Source organism: Micropterus salmoides, unplaced genomic scaffold, assembly GCF_014851395.1.
Source record: "Micropterus salmoides isolate LMB-PRFRI ecotype aquatic unplaced genomic scaffold, ASM1485139v1 Ms_hic_scaffold_11, whole genome shotgun sequence".
Lineage (NCBI taxonomy): Eukaryota > Metazoa > Chordata > Actinopteri > Centrarchiformes > Centrarchidae > Micropterus > Micropterus salmoides.
In genome coordinates this window covers 7,816,436-7,836,611 of record NW_024040152.1, presented here as the reverse complement: position 1 = coordinate 7,836,611, position 20,176 = coordinate 7,816,436, and the positions used below count along the sequence as shown (strand labels likewise).

Here is a 20,176-nt window from a genome sequence, read left to right as displayed (position 1 = left end):
AAGTCCTCAGAGAGATGGATGCAGATGGGGTGAAGATTAGCAGTATATTTACAGCATACATTTACGTGGATACTGCTTTTTACGTAGTATGCAGAAGTACTTTAAAGAATGTATCTCCAACATTAGATATTGGGCATTGGTTCAATTGATACTCCCACCCAAACATGACTGTTGGTATGAAAGGCACACTCACTGTTCAACATCAGCGTTATGTATTTTCTTGTAATTACTGAACTGCAATTTTTGAGAATATAAAGACGTGTATTTCAGTAATGAGAAATAAAATCACGTACAATTTTTTTACGTACGCCTGCATATGATGAGTTGGATTCATATATATATGGATTTTAGGGGGGGAAAAAAGTCAAATAAGAAGACAAACATTTCCTACCTAGATCAGGTGGGGCTTGCTTTGCTTTGTATCCAGACTTCTTGAGACAAGGTCTCTGGGTTTCCAGTCTATGTGACCCCACAGTAAGCTGATGCCAGCTAAGACTGGAGATGCATTTGCGGACTTCAGCCTGTATTCCACTGAGTCTTGATGTCTGTTTGAAAGTGCAGCAGCTCCGTAGTTTGTGTGTTACATTCCACCGAGTATTGACACTTGTTCTGAATCGATACTCCAAAAGTACACAGTGATATTAACATCTATAAATAACTGAGCGTGTTGGTGTATCTGCAAATGGCACCTGCCGATAAGTTTCATGACACACATGTGTTTGAAAAGCAGGTCCTCTGGAGGGTTTATAAGGCTGGGTTCAAATTCCAGACAGAGAAGTATTGCTCAGATAGTCAGCACTCAAATTAGCCTAGAAAAAAACAGAAACCAAGAGGACTCTAACTAAAGCAAAGCCAGTGAAATTGATTCCACTACAAAAACCCAGTACAGCAAAACACTTCCATTTTGCAATGTTGGCCTTAATTCAATCCATGACCTTTAAATATTTCATAGACAAATACGTATATGAATAAATGATAAATTGCCAGCCTCCACTACCAAGGCACCTGGAAACAGGGCTTCTTCAAGGTATCTGGATATATCTAAGAGTAAGTGAATTCTAAAGGTATAATAGTAAAAGAACTATAGTGATCTTATAATAAATTTGAAATACAATGCCATACAAATATCACAGAAAACTATAAACTATATATTTATATATATTATTTAAAGAAATATTGTAGTCTAGTAATATTTAAGATAGATAAAAATACCATCAAGTGCAATATGGTGACCAAAAACTCACTACTAAGTACCACAGACACACTAGAAGTCCCTATATAAAGATTACAGGAATATATTATTAGGATTTTTATCTTCAGTTAATCTGATTTATCAACTACAACACCTTAAACTATCAAGAAAATGTAACCATTACACAAAGGTAAACTCGTGTAAGTGGCCTTTAAGTGGGAGGATGTCCTTCCAAAGGGTCCTGAACAGGTAAATTAGCAACTGCAGGACTTTACTTCTCCAAAGTGCTGAATTTACCTTTAAGGTGACCCAAAAGTGCCACGTTGAAAAGTGTACAGGATGACAGCTATTAAGTAGGCCACTGTTCGTTATCTGGCATTTTCAGACTAATTAGTGAGAGGTAAAACGACAGAAAAACAAACACTCCCAAAGCCAGCTGAGTGTTATAATTTCACACTGAGGCACTGTTCATCTTCCCCCCGCCTCCCCCTGGCAACAGCAGGCTGCTTCTTGAGCACCGGTAGCAGCGGCTGTTCCGCGGCGGGCAGTCCGGCTGAGAGTTCCTCCTCCCCGGCCTCTCCTTGTCCTCTCTCCCCGGTGCCCTCCGCCCCGACCCTGCACTCGCAATTCCGATGACCGACGGAAGATCCGCTGAGGCCAATTTCTCTCATCTTTTAGATGGGAATGTTTCTGCGATGGTTTCCTTAGTGGGTGTCCGCCTTGTGCATGTTAAAAATGAACTTGTAAAGGGTGGATGGGAGAACGGTAAACGCGTTTCTGCTTTGGACTCAAGAGGAAACTGGTGTTTCATTGCAATCAAACGCTAGGTATGTACGCAGAGGGAAAAGCGCTGCGTGTATGAATGTGCATTCATGTCTGTGCACGTGCATGTGAGCGTGCGTATCCATGCCCATGTGTGCGTGAAGGAGCGGTGCGGTGCGCAATGGGTCCGCCTCTCTGTATGTGCGCCAACATAAAGGCGAAGAAGACGCGCTCCGCTCTATACTGCGCCTTTTTGTCCTGACCGGACCGTTCCAACGGGGCAGCCAGAGAGCAAGCAGGAGAAATTAAAACGGAAGCTTTAATTTCCAATGCAGGCGGAAATATGTGGACAAGCACCAAAACCACAGATCGTTGTGGGAAGAGAAAAAACGAAGTGAGCCGGTGGAGTGGCCAAGAAGCAAGTAAACGCCACAGAATAAAGTAGTCTAAAAACTGCAATGCCTAAAAACTGAACGTGTGCCAGTAGCTGACAGGCAGCACAAGAAAAAAACGAGGCGATAATGGCAACTTAGTCCCTTGTCTTTCTTCCCACCAAACGGCGGTTCATCCTCAAGTAATCCGCCTGGCAAGCGATGGATGTTTTACAGTCTCCTGTCTGCTGCCTGGACGGAGATAATCCTGCACAGGTGGACAGCAGTACAGTTTAGGGAGGGAAAAAGCAGTACTCCGATCCCCTGCGCTTCAATCTCTCTCTCTTTCCAGTAGTGTGTAAGAGAGAACGAGAGAGAGGAAGAGAGAGAGAGAGATGTTTAGAAGGGGTGGGGCTGGCTGGATCCCTACTGGGACGTGGAGAGATTTTAAGCCCTGCAAGAAGCCCTCTTCACTTTTTCTCCTCTGTCCGCTCACCCTCTCCATTTTCCCTTTGCCTCTCACCCCTTTCTGTTTACCTTTCACCTTCTACTGACACGCACATGTGCACACATAGCACAGTGTGAAGTTTAGAGCCAGGGGCAAATGTGTGGGAAGCATGCAAGCATGTTATTACTCAATCTACACACATCAACAAACCCAAAATGTACCACCTGCCCATGTCACTGCTACATATACACGCACACCCATAGGCAAATCATGACCAATTAAAATAAAAACAATTGAAAGATATTTTCTATACTCAAGCCTTGCATGATCCCTACTAATTTCCCACAAGCTCACATGCTTCTCCACAGAGATATATAAATACTGCTCAGAAATCCATATAGCAACCTGACAGCCAATACATCCAATTATGTAAATCAACCAAACACTTAATTCTACATCTCAGTGTTGGCTGTATCTGACTTTGTATCAACGATGCAAGTGACATCAAGCACTTTTACATTTCAGTCTTAAGGACATCACCATTGATTGGGCTTTCAGCAATGATAAGCAATCAGCACTTCCAGAGGGGTAAAGGGTATCTTAGATCTGTTTCCATGACAACTGTGGGTTTGAAGCAACTTTTTTAACCATCGTTGTATTATGACACTGTACTGTTGCTGTACTCAGCGCACCAGAGTCCTTTATCGCTGGTAAGATATAAAGATGGATAAAAAAATAATATGACCTTCCATGCAGGTAGTGGATATCTTCATTCATGCCTTTTGCACCTTAAGATGCCCTATCTGTGTAGTTTTATATCAAAGAAGAGATTCACATGAGGCTAAAAAGAACTCTGTTTTGCAGTTACTGTAAAAAGGTGGTTAAACTGACTTTACCTCGGTTTAACCTCCACCACATCCCTGCTCATGTCATCTTCAAATAGTTTCCAAACATCAGAGACTGCAGAGACAGGGTTTAGGGATTCCAACAAACATTTCAGCTACTTTACCCCCCACGGTTTTCTTTCTCTCCTCCTCTCCCGTTGTCTTTTCCTCTCCCTCCCTCTTTCTCTCTCTCTGAAGCTCTCATTCTTTCTCTCTCCAACATAGCCTGTCTGTCTGCTCTATAATTATTTCCATGGTTACCATTAAGGATGTGAAGCTAAGCCTGATGCACTATGGTAGTAATCTTTTCCTCTCCTCCGCCTGTTCCCTCTGTCCTCTCCCTCTCATCTGTCGCTTCTTCTTCTTCTTATTCTGCATTGCTACATGAGTCTCTGCAGCATTCTCTGACAAATTCCTTTCTAGCAATTTTCAGTTGCTACATGTGCAATCTGCTTAAAACCAACATTTAATTTGGAAGATTACAGAGCTCCAGTTACTGCACAAATGCATGCCCAGGTAATCCATATGTAAGCAAGTCATACAGTCAACCTGTCCCATAAGCAATAATCATATTGTCTTACACTGCTGTAGTTGTCAGTGTGCATGGTAAGACACTGCAAGAAGCTCGTAGATCAGCAGCCAAAGGTGCAGACAAACACCCACCCTGCTGAAGTGTTCTTGAGCCAAACATAGCGTAACAAAGTGGAAGGAATTATTATGGGCATTTTCTGCACATAGACAATGTGAGGTGACTGGCAGTTGGAGCCCTTCCAAGGCTTAGATGGCCATGAATCATCAGTACAAATGATGAGCAGCTGCGCTAGAAAATAACTTGTTTTGAGATAAAAAGTCACAGACACAGCACTGTATACATAAAAAGTTTACGTGAAATATGATTATTTGCATTTTTGCAGAGAGTTAGATGAGAAAATGTATGTTACTCTAATGTCTGTACGGGAAATATGAAGCTGCAGTCACTAGGTGTTAGCTTAGCTTAGCATAAAGACTGGCTATAAATAGCTAGCCTGGCTCTGCCGAACAAGAAACTAAACTTCTAAATTTCCCCTGCTTCAGGTTTCCCCTGCTTTGCAACCAAATGAGCTCTCCTTAACCTAAACCTACACTTAAAGCAATTAAATATTACGACTATGTTCAAAGGTTCATAATCTTGTTAAAATTATTCTTTAGTATAGAATTGAGCCCTCTCAGAGCAGCAGGGTGCTGCAATCTCTTTTGTGTATTTAAATGGAAATATCAGAACATTATGAACACACCATAAGAGACAATTTGCCTTGAGGTCTCTTGCTCTTTTGTAGACATTTTTGCTCTCTGCTCCCAAAGACCAAACTTATGCTTGCTGATGTTATGACTCCCTGGTGCATGGTCAGTACACATATTAATGCCATGATGTAGTCTAATTTGTTAGACTAATTTGGTTATCTGGATATGTGTGTGTGACAGTTGTATCTGTCTATTTCTATTGTTTGTGTTTAGAGTTTATAGTCTCTTGGCAGGTCACTCTTGAAAAAGAGATTTTAATCTCAATGAGACTACCTGGTTAATTAAATATTATATATTTGCTTACTAGAAGAAAAAAAACTATGGCTGAAAAAATTCCGCAAGAAAAAGGCATACATCATTTGTTGTAGACAATCTCTCAAACAATAGTTATCTACTTACAAGCATAGCCTCACTCCAAGGAAACCAGTGCTTTCGTCACAAGTTATATGACGTATTATGGAAAGGATTTCACACAGGTCATGTCTACCAGACCTCCCCCACCTCTACCCTGTCAGTGCAAACTTGACCGAGTGCTATCAGCTCCAACTAAAGTGGAACACCGTAGAGCGGACACCAACTTGTGTCAGCCTCCATGTTTCAGATGGATAGATAACGGGAGGCTCGGGCTGACAGCAGAGGAAGGAACCCAAAGAGTTGTAACAGGAAACACACTGTGACAGCCAGACCCCTGAAGAGCTGGAGGAGAAAACGGAAAGCTGGGATGGGGCCGGGTGTTGCATTGTAAGAAGTGCCACAGAGAAAGTCTTGTATTTTGTGACGGGATGATGGATGGTTGAACAAGGACGACAGGACTAGACATGTGCATACTGCCACCTGACTGGGCCTAATGCCAAGGCAATGAGACAATTAGGTGTAGAGGATGCCAGTGTGGAACGGGCTGGCATGTGAACATGGGTATACTTTTTTCAGGCCAGTAGGGACACTCTAATCGATAAGGCAGCAATCATAGTTAGACAGTATTTTGCTGAGCAGGAAAGACCATACAGCTAAGGGCAAATAAATAAATGTCTTTCAGACAGTGTTTTCAGTGCACATTCCATCATGGCTGCCCATACTCCACCACACTTGCATCAGGGGAGCTTCTTGTTGCTGTCCAGTTTGCAGGGACATGCTGCTGGCTGCAGTCGGACCTGAGACATAGTCAGGCAGATAATATGGTTAGTATTTTAATGCCACACATTGTGCACGCTACATGCAACACACTGCTTCAAATGTCTGCAGTTATGGACCAGTTTTAGCCATCGTCAGGATCACATCAACAATAGTCACTGTTTTTCATTATTTAGCCCTGAATTTCATATTCTTCCACTGCCATTCTGCAGATTCAAATCATAGCATTTCCAAATAAAAGCCCACATTTTTAACCTTTAAAATACTGCCACCTGCCAATGGTGCACTGACCACCCACACAATCACATCTCTGCAGCTCTTGTTTTCTGCAATCCGGTTATTGCAAAGTAATTTGTGAATCATCAATGCCTCGCCAACTACTGCTGTGCCAGGAGATGTGGAAGGATTTGAAGAGTTGACTATCAAATCGAACAATACCGAGTTGATCCTCAGGTACGTCCTAGTGGGAAGTAATATTTCCAAGTTATCATGGAGAAAACAAGTTCCTAAAGGAAGTGATATAATTCTACTTGACATAGAGGGTTGTGTAGACATCATCAGTTTAAATGTTATTTGCTGCTTTCACAATAAACCTTAAGACTTGTATGTTTCTGTCAGTAAAGTCATACTTGATGCATGCTTGACTGGCTGTTCTAGCCATCTTTCTTTTTTCTGTAATGATAATGTGTTAACAAGTTCATGGAGGCCATAAGGGTGTATTTTGAGAAAAGCGAGTCAAACTTGACCATGTCCTGAGCGCAACCAAGCTCTTACTTATGGCCACTTAGCTAAGTTGAGGATTAATAGGAAGACTATTAGATTAATTGGTTTCTTCAATATATCAAGCTCATTTCTAGCTCTATAGGCTATTTTTATTCTGGGATTCCACTAGAGTAGCTTTGCATGATTCACAGTTTAAAATCCCTTTTTATCTTATATTGGCCTTTTGTGCAGCCTCTCAGTTATTCCTCTGTCTGAAGCAATCCATTTTAGCTCCTGTCTCTTTGAGGCCCACCTTTCTAAAAGCCCACTGTCCTAGGATTGGCCAACTTTCTGGAAGCCTGCCGAGGGGCTTGTGAGCCGCTATAACCATAGACTGTATAAAACATAGACATAGTGTCAATGACATCAACCAAAGGTTTCTGAAGAGCCGTTATGAAGCTCACTGTGGGTGGGTCCAGCCGTCGCCATCTTGGCAGTGCCTGACTTTGGCTAAACCAAAAATGGCTGAATGAAGCTTGGTTGCTAAACCACCTACCCACTCGAGAGGGCACTGACCAGTCACTCAAAGTGGTCTTAATATAATTTAAATAGGTGAGTTAAATAAAAATTCACCCCTCACATAGCTGTCATGATGGGGGAAATTAGCTATAAAGACCAAAACAAAGGTTATGATCTGATTCAGCCAGACCCAAACACCCAGACTGTCCTGATCCCTCACAGGGATGTCTGGCACAGTCAGTGTGAAAAGTCCTTCCTGGCAACCGGTAGCCTATGGTAGACAACAGACTCTCTCTTCACAGATCCTGGGTCATACCAGCGAGCACGGATCCTGAGAAGGAGGCCGACACATCCAAGGTCCCTTCAGCAAGTGTTCCTCTTCTGCCACCACACACATACACGCTATGCCTACACATGCGTACTGATGACCCAGAGTTAGGGTTACAATTTTGGATTTATTCACGCACTTTAAAAACATTTATTGAAAGTTTTTTTCTTTTTACACACTTATTTACAGCATTAAATGTTGAAATGTTTATTGTAATAGGCTGTATATTAAGTTGGTGGGAGAAAACTGGTAGTTCTATGTAAAATCAGACGTTGAGCACCCCCATATTGCGAAGATTCGACTGCAGAGACAGGGATTCGCCATTCGAGGCATCGGATCTACTTGGGGTCAGCCCTATTATACACCCAGTGCTGTGAGCACATACTGCCTTATCAGGGCTTGACATTTAACACCCGCCAACCCACAAATGCGGGTGGATTTCGGCCATGGCGGGTAACACAGTAACTCCCACTAGCCACTTTGGCGTGTTGAAAAATTGTAGTCTTGTCAAAAGACATTTTAAATAACAAATGTATTGTTATGTGACACTACGACACTGCAACTCCCATGAGTACTACCTGCACATACTGTTTGCTCATTGGTCCATTCGTGAAGCCTGTTTTCTTGACCAACAACAATGTATACAAGATGCTGTGAAAAATAAACTCGCAGACTGGCTGTCGGACTGAGGGCTGTTTTAGCCTGCAGTTAATTATCAACTTAACCAGCGGCAGTGATGATATAGTGATCTTTTTTAATAGCAGGAAAATCCAGACCACAGGCGCTTTACGTGGGAGCCAGTGGGAGCTCAGTTCCCCTAAGGAGGGTCTGAGCTCTCACGGAAGCAGTAAACTCATGTATCTGTGGGGGTCACTAATTCATTAATCAACAACCATTATTTTGAATCACAAATAATGTAGCCTATTTTTCATTGTAATTAGTACCTACTATTATTTATATAATAGAGGGAAATGTTGAATCACCTAATAACCAGAAATGCAGACGCAAAACAAACAATCCAAAAGTGCACAAAAATGAGGCCTACAGTACATAAAGTTTTAATCCTGTTGCCTTAATTGTGGATTTTTACTTAGATAAAAATAATTTATTCTTTGCTTTTGTTTCTACTCTGTAGTACAGTATTTACAGCTGTTAGAAATAAACAGTGTTTCTGAAAAAAAAAGTCAGTTTAGTTTTTATCTTTTACAACCATGCAGCACTTTTAGTATATACAATTATACAACTATTCTTTTATGTGTTTATCTTAGTACATTACATGTTTTCAAAAAAAGGAGCTTTACACACAACCTTATCAGAGCTAATGATAATATTAGTACATTTTAGCACGCCATTGTCAACTTTAATCAAATAAAACGTAATTTTCCAACAACACAAACATGGCCACATTGACTAGTGAGCAAAAATGTTAATGTCAATCCCTGTGCCTTATCCTCTTGATGGTGTGCTTGATGGCATATGGCAGCTATAGAATAGTAGTAGTATAGCACTGAGTGGTTGAAAAATGGAGACAGACTAACACAGACTAAATGAGCGTGTATAGTTTGTGTGGTGTGCTGTGATTGGAGAAGATCATGATCAGATGACATTATAACGACATCCATCAATCTGACGCCAGCTCTGCACATAAGCTGGAAACTTAGTACTCAGAGCAGTCTGAAGCCTGAGCTTTTTGCTCACACGTATTACTGTCACATATGTTTAACAATTTAAAAAAAATCTTTTGCCATGTGTAATATGAACATCCACCATTGTAACATTATATATATATGACAGAAAATAACATAAAACATCTTATCTGATCACATGACATTAAAGTGAAAGGACAATGAGATTTTTAGGAAGTTTGTTCGCTCCAAGAAAACTTACAAAGAATGTTCATTGAGAGGTGTGAAGCGCAAACAATACATTCTTGGATTTGATATTTCTTAAAGACACACACACACACACACACAGCTTCTAAGCACCGACATATTTTAAACCTGCACACCACCATGAACATATTGCGGGCTTTGTCACATCCACCTACACACATATACGTATTGGAAACGTATTCACTGACACCACAACACTGCCAGGGAAGAAAAGGAAGATACAAACAGGCGATGCATATGGAAATATTTCACATCAGGTAGGTACATATGGCTGATATACTAGAAGCAAAGGGGCCTGTAGGAATGAGCACTAAACTTGGGTTTCCGTGTTGAAAAGAGAGGGTGAGCAAACACACACACATACATACACAGAGCCACATCTTACTCCAGGGTGAAGAAGACTGTTTGCATCAGCATAGAACAACACAGAGCCTTGAGGTGACAGTGAGACACAGAGCTGGTGTTGGCCTGACAACACCAGCTTCCTCTCTGCCTCTCTTACTCTCTGTCTCACAATTGTCACTCTCTCTTTCTTTCTCCCTTTTAATTTCTGCTTTTCTTCTTCCTCTAGCTCCTCCCCAGTCTTTCTCTTCCTAAGCTGCATTACACTCCCGTGTGCAGATATTCAATTAAAAGGCTTTTGAGTACAAAATGGAAAGACTAATCGTAGCACATATATACACACACCAGGGAAGAGAGTGAAAGGGACATGCAGACTAATATCACACACCAGTAGGTGCAATGGGATTGAGAGATCTTGAGATATTCGTTATTGAGATACAATTGATTTATGCAAGCTGCAGATTTTATCAAGCTCATTCCACAGAGGTGTCTTTTTCTTAATTAGTTATATAGTGAACACAAAGAATGCCACTTGCAAAGGGATTGTTTTATTTTTCCAGTGACAAAGCAAAGCCTTAAATCTACTCCTAAATCAAACAAAGAATAAATGGCATCGACATACTGTTGTTGAAAATGTGACATTTATTATATCAGGATCGAGTTACACTGGAATCAGGGATGAATCAAAATAACATTTATCTTTGATAATCTGAAGGCAAGCTTGAGATCAACTTGACTTCCGGAGCTGCACAGTGGCGACGGATGCATGCGGCACAACAGATATGTTTGTAGATCATATTTATCTCTCATTAATTTACTGTAATCTTGCAAAGCCCACTAACACCCTCTCTTTTTAGGACATGACTTTGTTTTTCTCCAACAATTTTAAGAAAATAAGAGGGCTCATTCTCTTGTAGTGCCTACTCCTCTTGTAGAGACAATCTTAGTTTTTCTACTTTGGAATCAGAAGTTGACCATGTCTCTGGCAGACCGCGCTAGTATTGACCTCACAGTTGTACCGTTCATTCTGCAGAGTTAGGCTACGGTCTATAGAGCAGCAAAGGCCAGGTGTTACCTAGCAGCCGCCTCCTTTTTGTTCTCAGGGAAAAATACATGGTGATCAGTTTAAAGGTGCTACCAGCAACGTTTTGTGTTTCCTAAATAATTAAAAGTGCAATGAACAACCTCTATTTGACCCAGAATGATGATATGACGAGAATCATAATTTATCTGCCGGAGTTTGATAAGGTAATTGATCAATACATTGTGAATTCACAGTGCACACACAAGGTGCAGGTACATAAAAGCAATGCGTGTCCATTGAAAAATCAGGTCACAAAACTCTTTTAGCTACAGTGGGGATATGGGACAAAAGCATATAGGAACACAATGGAGACAATTTCTGCAACACAGTTTGTATTAGTCTGCCGATCCACCAGAATAGCATAAATTGTTTTTATGTGTGTAGTCATACATGGCTTTTTATCAGATGAAAACTCTTTTCCGAAAGAAGTAAACTTTCCTTTACTATGTCCAGCTGTTCATTCCTATCTCTGCAGGCTGCAAACATCTGTTTTGATTAAGAATGATTAATCTGAGCAGTTGATTTGCCTGCAAGGAAAATATAAAATTCTAGCTGAGCTAATGCATGACACAGCTTTCTTAATTCCTCCCTCTCGTCCCATTCACTTTTTCATTCATAAAAGATCACTTCCAAATTTACTACCACCGTAGGGCATGATTTGTGATGCGACTGATTAACGTCTCACTCTGTGAGTTTATAATATGCCTCAATGTAAAACTGGTATGAGAGTTAGAACCAATCAAACAACAAGAGTGTTGAATTTGTGTTCCGGTCGTCCTGACAATGCAGACTCAAAGATTTCAATTCGACTGACAAAAATTGTGATGGAGTCAAGTCAACTCTTATTTGGAGAAGAAGGAAACTCAGGATGTCTTACATCACGTGACTTAAGGTCACTGTACTTATACAGTCACACAGTATATGTCGTTTTGAGAACCATTCATATATGTCATTTTTGGATGCATTGACAAACAAACTGTTAATATCTAAATATTGCCTCTTGGTCCACAATATTTATCCTTTTGCTATGCCATAGAGTCTGCAGTGTATCCCATACAAGGTCATTCTTTACTGGACTAAATATGTATAGCCAGCCTCCTGGATGTTAGACTATAATGTATAAGTCACGTTGGGATCTGGAGGGCACATGTATTGCATTCTAAGCGGAGACAGTACCTTTAAGAATAAAGACTTACCCCAAACATCTCATTTCTCTTAGCCTTGGCTCCTTGGTAACAGACACTGCTATCAGTGCGGCTGTCTGGTTACTGAGAGAAAGAGAAACAGCAGCAAGAACTACTACCAGGGAGATAGAGGTCGCCCTACTTCTGGATCTGTCTGAGACACTGAGTGTGACATGTATATGACCCATACCTCATCTGTTACTAACATAACTCCCCTAATGAAAATTCCCTCCCAGCCATGATTACTTTTTCATATAAATCAGCCACTTAAGCCACTTTCACACTGTAAAACATCATACAGGAATTTAGTGGAATCAAATAATCTTTTGTCATTCATGTACGTTTTATTAATTTCAAGTTAATTCAACTTAATATTTCTTTCAGACCATTTTAGAACTTGTAAACATGAGTTCTTCTGACTTGATGTCTTTTGACTATCTCAATTCAGATATTTAGTACACTGCAAACACTATGTACCTATATGCTTAGTGTGTGAATTTCAACAGGGTAGTGTCGAACACGGCTGCTGTTGCATTTCAAAAATGACGATCGCAATTTTTGACCGCTTCTTCTTCTTAATGGTGAATTGCAATCTGACAAAGCTTTACCACCAAATTAACCCAATGAACATATGGCTTCTATCCAACAAGAGTAGGGATGGGGATCGAGACCCGGTTCCAAAAGGACCCGGTTCCAAAATTTCTCAAAACCCAAAAGGTTCAAGCTTATCGAGACTTGCGGGTCCTATGATGTAACGTTAAGTCTCGAGCATCAATTCGGTTTTATTTTGCAACGCAATTGATAAGAAAATCATCAGGCTGCAGTCTTTGCCTGCTGTCTGTCGGCTCCTACACACACACACACACACACACACGCACGCTCGCAGCGGCAGCAGAGCAAGAGGCTGCACCGTCGCGGTGAGGGTGAAGTTAGCTCCAAACTACTGTAACGTTAGTTGATGACAGCTACGCTTGTTACTGTAAGTATGTGCAATATAAGCTTTGCAAGTAAAAAGACAATACTTTATCAATACACCTGTCTGTAAGGAAACGTGCCCTCAGTATCTCATCCTGTATGTTTAGAAAGCTGTCTGTCTGGAGCACAGACTGGTCTGTAGTCTTAAAAACTCAGCTGCTGGCTGAGACAAACCAGCCGCTCCTCCTTCTACCTGGTAACGTTACCTGCAGCCAGCGAGAGAGGAGGAGGGACTGATACACACTGATGTTATTCTTTCTAAACGTCACTCACTTGGGATGTCAGTTATTGAGTTACTTTGCTGTTATAAACATTAATGTTGCTGCTCTAGAAACAACATTTAGCTGTATTTAAAATATTAAATTAAAAACAACCAGGCAGTTAATATGTACACTTCAATATATGTTTATATATCACAAGTGATATGTCATCTCAATATACGTTATCGCACGTTGAATATTTTCCTCATACCATGCAGGCCTACCTCATGCCTGCATGTTGGGTCTGGTCTTACCAAATAACCATCACTAAATAGTAAAAGTATTAATAGTGGTATCGATGAAGAATCGGATGGTTAAGCAGCCTCAATAAGGGTATCAATATCAATAAAAATTAAACGATCCCCATCCCTAGACAAGAGTATAGTGGTACTATACTATAGTATATTATATAGCGGTAAGTGGGGTGAAAAAACTAGGGCTGTAATAGTCGACTATACCGAAGAGTAGAGAAGAGAAGAGTCTGGTAATGGCATAAAAAAATGCAAAATAAAACGTCAAACTCCATTCGGGAGCTGCACCTTGTCACCTGGACGAATGTATCGGGATTGTTGCAACACAGACTTTTTCTGTTGTAACACAGGAGTCCCTTACCGAGGGCCATTGACAAACAAACTGTTAATTTCTGAATCCCTTACTGTTCTGCTGCTAATTTTAGCATTAGCTCAGTTATCAGTCCTATTAGCTAATTCTGAAAATATATATTTAAGATATATATATATATATATATTTTTTTTTTTATCATAAAAGTGCGACTACTAGTCAACCAGGAAAATATTTAGTCAGGGTAAGCCCCCCTCAAAAAACACGTTTAACTTAGTGTGTTCAACAAAGCAACAGCCTCCCCTTGCCTCTATAGCGAAGATGGCAATAGCTGAGTGTGAGAAGCGTTCCACACTCAACTTTTTGTGAGTGTGAACACACTTACGCACTTAAAATAGCAAGTGTAAGTATGGAAGATGCAAACTGAGACACAGCACAGCTGATTAAGCTTAACATCTGAAGTTAAACTAGTTTTCTCTAGTTAAAAAAACATTGAACTACTAGTCAACTTAGGTTCAGTTAACTTAAGGCAGAAGGGAATTCATGTTAAACCAGCTTAAAGTGTTTTAAAATACACCACATCTGCAGGTTGTGTGTGTGTACATGTATGTGTGAGTGCTTTTACTTCTAGTAACCTCCCCCATCATTGTTCTTCTTTTGAACAAGAACTTACTAAATTTAAAACTCTCCCTCAACAGCATCCGTCAGTGAAGCTTTGAGCTGTGCAATTATTTCATCTACATCACTTTATTGCATTGTAATTAAACAACAAAGTTTCCTTTGATGACAGGCTGACAACAATTTTCAATATCAAACAAAAATAAATGTATAAATAATGTTAGACCTGGTTTTCAGTATAAGCAATTGTTGGAGGTTTTGAACACTATGTGGGGTAACATGGAGTAAGACGCCCCCCACGGTAACTCTAACAAAAAACACAAAATGTCACAATTTATTTTTCTCAACATTTCTTCTGGCTGCCCCTAGTCTCACTGAACTAAAAATGTCCTCTGTTTAGGAAGTTATTTGATCAAAGCCATTTTGACCCAAGTTGATCTAATTTTTTAGTCATTTAAAATAAGCTGTACAGTTTTTAAATTGTGTTCAATTTTATATATATGTATACTTCCATTAAGGGGAGCCTTAAGATAAGTTATGCATTTGTTTAGAGAGAAAATAGACACTGAGCTTAGGGGGGGGGGTCTTTCCCAATTGGGGGGGGGGGGGGGGGGGGGGGGGGGCTCAAACTTTTGAATTGCTTTGCTGTGAAAATGGTCCAAATTAAGATCTACAGTAACACCATTTACACAGTATCTTTCTGTCACAGAGCCGGCACAGATGTCTCTACTCACAATATCTCTAAGGTGAGTGTAACTGCTGTCTCAATGCTGATCACCTTGTCCAGGACATTTTTCTACAGCTTCCTCAAGTCTATTTTTACTCTTTTGTCAAGGCGGATGTATTGCCAACTCGCCAGCAGCTCTGTCAAGGTTGTTGCACCTTGATTTTCTTGTGCATCTCTAGATGTACTTCTTTGTACCACCACAGTGCTAATATTGCAGCTGTTAGTAAGCTATTCATAATTCACACCTGGGTGGCTGATGCATCGCTGAGAGCTGGTGGGAAGCTAAAGCTTGAATCAGTGCTTTGGGCTTGTGTATGGAGGGTTGTTGGTTTGTTTGGAGCCTGGGGAGGCTAGAGGACAGAAATACATAAATGAAAGCTATGTTTTAAAACCATTTTTTCTGGATGAGTCTCCAGTGCTTCTCTGTTTGAAATGTGTTCATTTTGGACCACACTGATCAACTGTATACAGAAACTGATGTTTGATGCACAAGTGTTCAGTTTTCTACATCAAACATACAAGATGGGTTTTCTCACACAAGAAGGCAGACCTCTCTCATCTTTAGCCAATAGAGCCAATGTTCTACTTACTGCTTGGGTCCAGACTTAAATATCTCAACAGCTATTGGTTGGATTGGTACATGTAGTCACGGTTCTCAGCTAGCTCCTTATTAAGTCAGCCGTTTCATTGGCCATTACATTAGGCTATTGTTTTTACCTTTTAACAGGAATAAAAGAGTTTCATAACTAATTCGATCATGGATCTTTTTGTTGAGCTGGTGAAATTAGGCTATTTAGCTAATACATAGCCCTCCTCTTGTGGCTCTTCAATCACCATTTAAGGTCCATGAGGAGAAACACTTTCTTTTGCACTCCATTGCTTTCTAGACATGCAACACGCATCAAAACAGCTCATCATCAGATCTTACCTAGTGGTAATTTATCCAAATCAGAGAAACTCTGACAGGGCTAATTTACATCTTCAGTCCTATGAAAAATATATATATGAAAAATTGCGGTGATACAAAATGTTGCATCCCTGTTGGAAAGTTTAGTAAATATATCCCATTGTCTTGTTGGGTAATTTTAGTGCAAGTACACTAATTTAAGCTCAGACTTTTGTCTGGTGCACACATTATAGAACTGTGAACAAACTAGTTAACACCTTTCCCTCATGTTGCGAAAATGAGAAATACCATAAAACTTTGATTAATAGCCTGGGCGTCCATATGGGACAGGCCTTTAATTCCTTTTGCACAAAACTGAAAACACTATCAAACAGTTATTTATTTCAAACAGAATAATACTTTATTATTATTATTATTATTAAGATTATCAAATAATATCAAATACACGTCATTCATTTGATCTAGCTCCGACAGACGGCTAATGCGCTTTTATTTTGAAGTAACATCACTACAACAACAGGGTGCAGGATGAGAGAAGTTAGCAGACAGAGAGCGATGGACTTCACATGACAGGATTCATAACTTGGATTAATTTTTATGAAAAGCCGTTTGGATTCTTTTGATGTGTGGACCCTTACAGACTAAAGGAATATAAATAATCAAGGAAGGGACACATTCGGGCTTAACGAGTGGACTTAACAAGCACTTCTAAGGTAACGGCAGTCATAATTTTTTTCCTTTCCTCTCTTGTACCAGGCAGGTTACACCGGTAAATCTATAAGAATTAGACTTTGGGGCTTGTTGTTTCCCTTAAATGAACTGAACTATTGAATTGTGGAGAATCTAACCGATCTAACGATGTGTAACATGTCCATACGGACATATTGATAATACATTTAAACATTAATATTTGTATTTACAATTTAAGCAGCTTAGAAGCCACTAAAGCAGGCAACCCCGTGGGGTTTAAGAGGTTTTATACATCCAAAGAACTTCTATAAAAACTAGACCAGGAGTTAAATTGAGGCAGGCGTTTATTTGCAAAAATGTGTTCCCACACCAGGCCAGTAAACGGGATAGGCGGCTATTTGGGACTCGGCTATTAATTGAAGATTTAAAGTATATAAAAAATTGTTTGTTTAGTTTAATATTTTGAAAGCAGATGGGTGTTGCATTAGGCATTTGATGAGGAACATTATAGATATTCTGATTAAAAATATAGTGAACATGTTAACATGGTTGCTAATGTTGGTAATATGCATATCCAGCATCAGTCGATACACATTTTAGACCTGTTCATGTTTTTTTTATGCAAAGCACGTCTTAGATCTCTAACTAATAATATGCAAACACGCGCTTTATAGGTGTGAATTTGTGGAAAAGCTAGAAAACTTAGGTAAAATGTACAGCAGTGAATGAGAGATGCTCCCACCTGCAGCTACTACTGAGATGAGCCTGAACATACCACTTCACCCCAAAACTCTGCCTGAAGAGCCCAATAGTAAGCTCTGGTTGTTCTGGACATCTGCCAGGTGTGAATGTTTGTAACTCAGTGTGAGGCAGGGTGTCACCGAACAGATGCACTCAGCTAAAACTGAAAAAGAAGAAAACCGCAGTGAGAAAACGACTGCAATCTTGTCTGGAGGTGATACTGCTGAGTGTTTGATGCTAACCAGTTTCATTGCTGGGGGAGTATAAACTTATGAAACAGTTGCATGAAGTGGTTTATTTCCCAGAAGAATATATGCCGATGTGCCAAATCTACACAAAAAGACTCCAACAATTGAGAAATGAGCTGATGTGGTTTGATTTGGCGTGCAGACATGACCGTCCGTCTTTCTGTGTATGATTTAATGTATGTCTACGTCAACATAACTGGAAGTGTCATGAAGACATTGAAGAATTGTAAGAATACTGTGTTTGGTAACTCTACATTAGCTAATTCTGATTTATTACAACAATGAAGTGTGACAAGAACAGAAACACAAGCAGTTAGAAGTTCTGACAGGTTGTAAACAAAACTAAACCGATTTTTTAAATGACTTTGAATCTAAAACCGAAAGTAAAGTCAAAGTCCTCCATTAAGTTCGGGCAAAATATATTGCCTTTTTTCTTTCAAATAGATTTGTTGTCTTACATGCTCACGTTTCTTGCCCAGTCTGACTTCCTTGACTTTTAGCCAATGTCAACACATTCCCAGATCTCAGCAATTACCAATAGGACTGAAACTAGGGAAAGATCAAAGTTGTAAAAGTTGGGAAAACAACAGACTTTTATTAACGGACACACTGTGAGCTACATGTACATTTACTGCCAAACTGACAACTTAATCGCTCACCTTTACCGTCACTTTCTAACGCTCTCTCTCTCATTCACTCACTCGCTATGAACACACACTGACACTGCCCTTAAAGACCTGTTAACGCTGTTCTTCTAACAGCGCCTGTCACGTAGACTCCTTTGATGAATGAGAAAAGGAAGCTAGCCCAGCGTTGAGTGTTGCCGTGCTCGTACAGTGTGCCAGTGAAAATCAGCCGTCAACGAACAAACAGCGCTACAGAGCGCATTTTGTCATCACGGCGTTCTTCTTCTGCTTGTGTAATTCTGGTAGTGTAGACGCCCGTCACTACATTGAATACGTCCATACAAAGAAGAAGAAGAGGGAATAATAATAATAATAATAGTAATCTACAGTCTCTGAGTAGTCTTCTGGTTTATTAGAATTAATAAGAAGAGAAGTGACATTTGGACAAATGAAGGAGCATACGTGCTATTTAGCACAAGAGCCGACAGCCAGACGGAGTCGGGACAGACAGCTGATGGCAGAAATCACGGATTTTGTGGATTTTCTCAGATGGAAGGCTATAACGTTAATGTGGGACAGATGTTTTCAAATCGGAGCAGAAGTTGTCTGTTTTCTGCTGGACAGGTAATTAACTTTGTTTGTCAGACTTTAGCGATGCAAATGCAAACTGTTGTTTGATAGCTTTAGCTATTAGCTGGCACGTGACATGTTTCCCCTGTCAGTGGTGTGAAATATGGATTAATTTCATGTCGCCTACTTATTCTCCAGCCTGTGGTTTGGCTTTGCCGGTTACGTTAGCGAGACAATTGGCTGATCAGTAACGTTAATTGGCAATAAAACCGTAACGTTATCTTAGAGCATGGAATCATCAGCCAGCTAAACCTTTACTGACTGGTAGAAAAACATTTATTGTTAGTTGATTGGTTTATTCTCCAGCGCTGTGCTTTGGCTTGTGGTGTTATGTTAGTTGGATTCATTTCATGTAGTTACTCTCTCTCTCTCCAGCGCTCTGTTTTTGGCTTTGTTTGTTATGTTCGTGAGAATCAGCTGATCGCTAATTGGCATTAAAATGGCAGCTTCCAGCATCGGAGCTCAGATCAGCCAGCTAAACTTTTACTGCGCTGGTAGAAAAATATGTAGGTGGATTGTAACTTCATGAAGTTCTTCTCCAGCGCTCTGTTATGGCTTTGTTACGTGGACAGAAACTTAACATTTTACTGCCCTGGTGGAAAACATGTATTTCTTTTTACTACTAATGGTGATATATAACAAGACCTGTGCTTGTGACCAATAATGAATACTTTCTGAATTTGCATTAAAAAAACTTTATTGGATATTGCTTCCCACTGTGCACACAAATATGTCATTTTTACTTTAACATGCTAAATGGCCCATTAAAAACGTTGCACCGTTTTACCACAAGCTGAAATAATGTCTGTCAGTACTACTTTGTGTTTCTGTTGTATTTCCAAAAATTAAGAAGACATTTTGGTAATATTTGCATGCTTGTCTAATTAAGCAAAGCGAGAGGAGCCTTGATCGTCCCCAGCCAATGCCTTTGTAAACGTCATGTATTATGTGGTTTATAATGGGCTGTGGTGCAGAAACAGTGAGGCTTACATTGTCCTGGTATCTGTCAGTGGTCACACTGGATGCACTAGATGTGATAGTTTTTGTGCAATTCGCAACCCTCACCACTAGAT

The 20,176-nt window shown here is 40.1% G+C and overlaps 1 protein-coding gene across 2 annotated transcripts in view; it reads right to left on the bottom strand.

Annotated features, from left to right (window-relative positions):
• syngap1b (synaptic Ras GTPase activating protein 1b) overlaps positions 1–20,176 on the bottom strand; it is a 145,299-nt gene that overhangs the window by 59,973 nt on the left and 65,150 nt on the right. Inside the window, exon 1 of one of the 2 annotated variants that reach the window (XM_038710670.1) lies at positions 392–2,796. The exons of the other annotated variant lie outside the window; for it this stretch is intronic. The gene's annotated coding sequence lies outside the window, so the exon portion shown is untranslated. Of the gene's footprint in view, positions 1–391; positions 2,797–20,176 lie in introns of those variants that run through there. 2 annotated transcript variants of the gene reach the window in all.